The sequence below is a fragment of the Triticum aestivum genome, chromosome 1A (assembly GCF_018294505.1).
Source record: "Triticum aestivum cultivar Chinese Spring chromosome 1A, IWGSC CS RefSeq v2.1, whole genome shotgun sequence".
NCBI lineage: Eukaryota > Viridiplantae > Streptophyta > Magnoliopsida > Poales > Poaceae > Triticum > Triticum aestivum.
Window position 1 is genome coordinate 411,485,877 of NC_057794.1, and position 8,122 is coordinate 411,493,998.

The window sequence follows — 8,122 nt, forward strand, 5'->3', positions numbered from 1 at the left end:
AGGAGGTATACCCAACTGTTTTGGGTGTCCTATGAAGATGCATTTATCCGCTTTGGGTTCGAGCTTATCAGCCTGAAACTTCTTTCACATAAGCGTCGCAGCCCCAAACTTTTAAGAAATGACAGCTTAGGTTTCTCTAAACCATAGTTCATACGGTGTCATATCATCGGAATTACGTGGTGCCCTATTTAAAGTGAATGCGGTTGTCTCTAATGCCTAACCCATAAACTATTGTGGTAATTCGATAAGAGACATCATGGTATGCATCATATCCAATAGGGTGCAATTATGATGTTCGGACACACCATCACACTATGGTGTTCCAGGCTGTATTAGTTGTGAAACAATTTCCACAATGTCTTAATTCTGTGCCAAACTCGTAATTCAGGTATTCATCTCTATGATCATATCATAGATATTTTATCCTCTTGTCACGACTATCTTTCAACTTCACCCTGAAATTACTTGAACCTTTCAATAATTCAGACTCGTGATTCATCAAGTAAATATACTCAACATCTACTCAAATCATCTGTGAAGTAAGAACATAACGATATCCACTACACGCCTCAGCACTCATTGGACTGCACACATCAAAATGTATTACTTCCAGCAAGTTGCTTTCTGGTTCCATTTTACTGAAACCGAGGCTTTCAGTCATCTTGCCCATGTGGTATGATTTGCATGTCTCAAGTGATTCAAAATCAAGTGAGTTCAAACGGTCCATCTGCATGGAGTTTCTTCATGCATATACACCAATAGACATGGTTCGCATGTCTCAAACTTTTCAAAAATGAGTGAGCCCAAAGATGCATCAACATGGAGCTTCTTCATGCGTTTTATACCGATATGACTTGCGTGGCAGTGCCACAAGTAGGTGGTACTATCATTACTATCTTTTGGCATGAACATGTGTATCACTACGATCGAGATTCAATAAACCATTCATTTTAGGTGCAAGACCATTGAAGATGTTATTCAAATAAACAGAGTAACCGTTATTCTCCTTAAATGAATAATCGTATTGCGATAGACATAATCTAATCATGTCTATGCTCAACGCAAACACCAATCTCGATGGTAGAGGGAGCGTAAGATATTTGATCAACCTTGGAAATACTTCCAACACATATCGTCATCTCACCTTTAGCTAGTCTCCGTTTATTCCGTAGCTTTTATTTCGAGTTACTAACACTTAGCAACCGAACCGGTATCTAATACCCTGGTGCTACTAGGAGTACTAGTAAAGTACACATTAACATAATACATCCAATATTCTTCTATCGACCTTGCCAGCCTTCTTATCTACCAAGTATCTAGGGTAATTCTGCTCCAGTGGCTGTTCCCTTTATTACAGAAGCACTTAGTCTCGGGTTTGGGTTCAACCTTGGGTTTCTTCACTAGAGCAGCAGCTGATTTGTCGTTTCATGAAGCATCCCTTTTTGCCCTTGCCCTTCTTGAAACTAGTGGTTTCACCAACCATCAACAATTGATGCTCCTTCTTGATCTCTACTTTTGTGGTGTCAAACATCGCGAATATCTCAAGGATCATCATATATGTCCCCGATACATTATAGTTCATCACGAAGCTCTAGCAGCTTGGTGGTAATGACTTCGGAGAAACATCACTATCTCATTTGGAAGATCAACTCCCACTCGATTCAAATGATTGTTGTACTCAGACAATCTGAGCACAAGCTCAACAATTGAGCTTTTCTCCCTTAGTTTGCAGGCTAAGAAAATCGTCGGAGGTCTTATACCTCTTGACGTGGGCACGAGCCTGAAATCCCAATTTCAGCCCTCGAAACATCTCATATGTTTCGCGACGTTTCAAAACGTCTTTGGTGCCTCAACTCTAAACCGTTTAACTGAACTATCACGTAGTTATCAAAACGTGTATGTCAGGTGTTCGCAACATCCACAGACAACGTTCGAGGTTCAGCACACTGAGCGGTGCATTAAGGACATAAGCCTTCTAAGAAGCAATGAGGACAATCCTCAGTTTACGGACCTAGTCCGCATAATTGCTACTATCAACTTTCAACTAATTTTTCTCTAGGAACATATCTAAACAGTAGAACTAAAGCGGGAGCTACGACATAATTTGCGAAGACCTTTTGACTATGTTCAGGATAATTAAGTTCATCTTATGAACTCCCACTCAGATAGACATCCCTCTAGTCGTCTAAGTGATTACATGATCCGAGTCAACTAGGCCGTGTCCGATCATCACGTGAGACGGACTAGTCAACGTCGGTGAACATCTTCATGTTGATCGTATCTTCTATACGACTCATGCTCGACCTTTCGGTCTTCTGTGTTCCGAGGCCATGTCTGTACATGCTAGGCTCATCAAGTCAACCTAAGTGTTTGCATGTGTAAATCTGTCTTACACCCGTTGTATGTGAACGTTGGAATCTATCACACCCGATCATCACGTGATGCTTAGAAACGAACGAACTGTCGCAACGGTGCACAGTTAGGGGGAACACTTTCTTGAAATTTTAATGAGGGATCATCTTCTTTACTACCGTCGTTCTAAGCAAATAAGATGTATAAACATGATAAACATCACATGCAATCAAATAATAGTGACATGATATGGCCAATATCATATAGCTCCTTTGATCTCCATCTTGGGGCTCCATGATCATCTTGTCACCGGCAATGACACCATGATCTCCATCATCATGATCTCCATCATCGTGTCTTCATGAAGTTGTCTCGCCAACTATTACTTCTACTACTACAGCTAACGGTTAGCAATAAAGTAAAGTAATTACATGACGTTTATGTTGACACGCAGGTCATAAATAAATTAAGACAACTCCTATGGCTCCTGCCGGTTGTCATATTCATCGACATGCAAGTCGTGATTCCTATTACAAAAACATGATCAATCTCATACATCACATATATCATTCATCACATCCTTTTGGCCATATCACATCACATAGCATACCCTGCAAAAACAAGTTAGACGTCCTCTAATTGTTGTTTGCATGTTTTACGTGGCTGCTATGGGTTTCTAGCAAGAATGTTTCTTACCTACGCAAAACCACAACGTGATATGCCAATTGCTATTTACCCTTCATAAGGACCCTTTTCATCGAATCCGATCCGACTAAAGTGGGAGAGACAGACACCCGCTAGCCACCTTATGCAACTAGTGCATGTCAATCGGTGGAACCAGTCTCACGTAAGAGTACGTGTAAGGTTGGTCCGGGCCGCTTCATCCCACGATGCCGCCGAATCAAGATAAGACTAGTAACGGCAAGTAAATTGACAAAATCGACGCCCACAACTACTTTGTGTTCTACTCGTGCATAGTAACTACGCAAAGACCTAGCTCATGATGCCACTGTGGGGAACGTAGCAGAAATTCAAAATTTTCCTACGTGTCACCAAGATCTATCTATGGAGAGACCAGCAACAAGGGGAAGGAGAGTGCATCTACATACCCTTGTAGATCGCTAAGCGGAAGCGTTCAAGAGAACGGGGTTGAAGGAGTCGTACTCGTCGTGATCCAAATCATCGGAGATCCAAGTGCCGAACGGACGGCACCTCCGCGTTTAACACACGTACAGCCCGGTGACGTCTCCCATGCCTTGATCCAGCAAGGAGAGAGGGAGAGGTTGAAGAAGACTCCATCCAGCAGCAGCACAACGGCGTGGTGGTGGTGGAGGAGCGTGGCAATCCTGCAGGGCTTCGCCAAGCACCACGGGAGAGGAGAAGGACTTGGGAGAGGGGAGAGGGCTGCGCCAGAACCTTGGTATGGCTGCCCTCCCACCCCCACATATATATAGGGGCAAGGGAGGGGGGGGGGGCGCAGCCTTGGCCCTTCCTCCAAGGAAGGGTGCGGCTAGGAAGGAGTCCCTCCTCCCCAAGGCACCTCGGAGGTGCCTTCCCCCTTTAGGACTCTTCCTTTCCTTATCCTTTGGCGCATGGGCCTCTTGGGGCTGGTGCCCTTGGCCCATATAGGCCAAGGTGCACACCCCTACAGCCCATGTGGCCCCTCGAGGCAGGTGGCCCCACCCGGTGGACCCCCGGGACCCTTCCGGTGGTCCCGGTACAATACCGGTGACCCCGAAACTTGTCCGGTGACCAAAACAGGACTTTCCATATATAAATCTTTACCTCCGGACCATTCCGGAACTCCTCGTGACGTCTGGGATCTCATACGGGACTCTGAACAACATTCGGTAACCACATACAAACTTCCTTTATAACCCTAGTGTCATCGAACCTTAAGTGTGTAGACCCTACGGGTTCGGGAGACATGCAGACATGACCGAGACGTTCTCCGGTCAATAACCAACAGCGGGATCTGGATACCCATGTTGGCTCCCACATGTTCCACGATGATCTCATCGGATGAACCACGATGTCAAGGACTTAATCAATCCCGTATACAATTCCCTTTGTCTATCGGTACGATACTTGCCCGAGATTCGATCGTCGGTATCCCGATACCTTGTTCAATCTCGTTACCGGCAAGTCTCTTTACTCGTTCCGTAACACATCATCCCATGATCAACTCCTTGATCACATTGTGCACATTATGATGATGTCCTACCGAGTGGGCCCAGAGATACCTCTCCGTTTACACGGAGTGACAAATCCCAGTCTCGATTCGTGCCAACCCAACAGACACTTTCGGAGATACCTGTAGTGTACCTTTATAGCCACCCAGTTATGTTGTGACGTTTGACACACCCAAAGCACTCCTACGGTATCCGGGAGTTGCACAATCTCATGGTCTAAGGAAATTATACTTGACATTAGAAAAGCTTTAGCATACGAACTACACGATCTAGTGCTATGCTTAGGATTGGGTCTTGTCCATCACATCATTCTCCTAATGATGTGATCCCGTTATCAACGACATCCAATGTCCATGGTCAGGAAACCGTAACCATCTATTGATCAACGAGCTAGTCAACTAGAGGCTTACTAGGGACATGGTGTTGTCTATGTATCCACACATGTATCTGAGTTTCCTATCAATATAATTCTAGCATGGATAATAAACGATTATCATGAACAAGGAAATATAATAATAACTAATTTATTATTGCCTCTAGGGCATATTTCCACCCCCCCGCTCCATTTCATAGCATGAAGCAACAACAGTTCACATCATTCACGCCTGCTAGCGTGGTCAGGCCAGATCAAAGCGAGTAGGCTCCCAACACGGGTGTCTACAAAACCAGGTTGTAAGTATTTTCTTCTGCGCGCGTACTTTATTCTTGAACTCATTGTAGTATCCACACCAATTAGCATGAGAAAATTTACATTGTGGCAGTTCTTTTCCCATATGATTTTGGGCTTTGTGCGCCCACTAGATATGAGAGCTATGGCCATTTCCACTAAACACTTTTAGCGAAAATATGGTTTCATGTTAATAACAAGTGATTTTTTGTGGAATGTTAATAACAAGTGATTAGAAGACTAATGATAATACATCAATCCATAGTCACCGGAAATAATGGTATGCATGGGGATAAAAGAAATATAAAAGTGCATATTTTATACTATGAAATCCTCTCTTTCCATAGTTGTATTTGGTCTGACAAAGTATGGTATTCTATGCGATTAACGCCCACAAATTTGATACAATGTTCACTTAAAAAAATGGTCGCAAATTTATAGAAAATATTCACCTTTGCAATTAATTTTTTTAAATGTTCACCTTTTTCAAAATATGTTCATGTGTTAAAAAATGTTTTCATTTTCAATCTTTAATTTTTTTTCATGTTTTTATAAAATTTTCGCAAATTTTAAAAATATTCAGTTTTTAAATTCATTTTCAATCTTTAAAAAACTTTTCAAAAATGTTCATATTTTTTAATATATGTTCACGTGTTAAAAATGTTTGAATTTTAATTTTTTCAAAACCATTCATTTTTGAAAAAAATGTTCACAATTTTTTCTAAAAATGTTCATACTCTATGAAATATCATTTTCGATGTATTTTTTTGCAAAAAAATAATGAAAAAAACTAAAAAAAGGGCACTACAATAGCTAGGTCGCTACAGTATAACTAGTAGAATGCCCGTGCGTTGTTATGGGTTGTGCCATGAATATATTTTTACGGTTGTATATATAAACGTAATGCATGTCAAATTTTGCATGTATAAAAACGATATCCCGTAACAATTGAAAAGTAATTGAAATCCATTCAGTTTGCAATGTAAGTTCATAAGAAATCTAACAGAAAGTTGTATGTAGAGTGCAATAATCCAACTAATTATCTGTTACAAACTTAGATCTACTTGATGGGTTTAAGATATTTCCATACAATGTGAGGACTGTTGTCTTTAACTTTATTTGCTTGGTACAATGTGAGTCGCCCGTGCGTTGCTATGGGCTAGAATGTATATAAATGAATCAAACAAATGATTAAGGTCGTCTCCAAGGTCAAAACTCAATTCTCCCTCATATGCCCGAGGGTGTTCGGATATCAAACGAACGCCCATGAGACTTCCCAAAATTCAACTGTCTGAAACAGTCTGGCCCCCCAAATCCCCAGCACAACAAAGTTCAAGTCCTAGAGTTGACACTGGTGCTCGCATTTTTCTGGATCTATTTCAGGCCTTTCATCGATGTGCGTTCAGAGGAGACGTTCCCGAGGACTATGAAGGAGTCGGTGACGACTTCGTCAATCTCAAGATAATGTGTCAGTTCATTCTCTCGAAGGTGCTCATAGGGGTATGGTGTACACGCGTGCATTCATATGGGTGAGTGTTTGTGTGTATGTATGATCATCCGCGTTTAAAGTGTGTTAAAAAAAGATACGTCCCATTGCGGCATTGCCCATTGGAAGGTTGCGTTTAAGAAGGATCTTTATTTGGTTTCTTTTAGAGTTAATTACAGAACATCACATATACTCCCTTATCTTGTGGTTGACCACTTTTCGTAACTCTTCCTCCCTTTCTTTTTATATTACCATGTAAACCTCCTTCTATCTCATTGTATCTGTTAGTCTAGCCCAAACACTGTACTCTTTTGTACATTTTTGCTAACTTATTAGTGGAAAATCTAAAGATCATAAGTTAGGTATATGTGAAGGAAAAAAAATACATATTTACACTTATTTTCATAGATAGACCACCATGGATAAGCATCTCTGCAGCCCAATTTTTGCAATTGCATTCGGCCTTGATTCACAAAACACTTTGAAACCAAAAACACTCATAGCCAAGCGATTACCTTCACGTCCATCCTGGAGATTTGGGGTCAATCTAACTAATCAATATAAACAAACATCCCTCTTGGAACCTAGCTAGCCCACTAATTCCAAACAAGCCAACCTTTCATGCACAACGGAACAAAACCACCAGCATTCCATGCACAAAGAAACGACAATTGCAGGTCCTACCAGGATCTAGGCAAGGAACAAAAGGCATAGAGGCACATTCCACTAAAAAAGCAAAGAGAATAATACTCCCTTTACCAGAAAAAAGACAAGAAACAAAAGGTCCTCATTGGCCAAACTGCATACCAATCATATCACCATTCAACAATGGACCTAGCCCTGGAAACGAAGAGGAGTGGAAACGAGGAGGATACAAAGGGTTGACCTGCAGATCCACGAAGGGAGACACACCAGGCTGCTACCAAACGATGCACAGGCACATATCAATGAACGCACCGACCAGGGGATCGACCAAAAGCACAAGAATCCGGTAACAGCGGACCAATCAGCATGAAAACAAAGAAAAATCATTGATGAGCAGCAGCAAACGAGCAAGAAGAACAAGGGGCATACAATGAAATGACGCGAAGACCAACTCCAGGAACGAGTGGGGCTTCTTCTTCTTCCCCCGCGGCATCCTGTTCCTCTCCCCCACGACCTCCATGGCCTCCACCCCTTCCTCCCAGCTCTCACATGTTGGCGTACAAGCAAGAGGAGGCAAAGGAAGGGCGCTCACCACAACTCCTCTCACCCGTCCCTGTGGTGGCACCCTCTATTGCATTTTGCTGCCGCCGGCGGTGGCGTAGCCTTGTGACGGGAAGAGGCTGCGGGGAGAGAGCGCGCGCGAGGAGGGTGCGCGAGGAGGCGGCGTCGCCGGGGAACTGGACGGCAGGGGTCCGATGGGCTGGGCGAAGGAGACGGCGG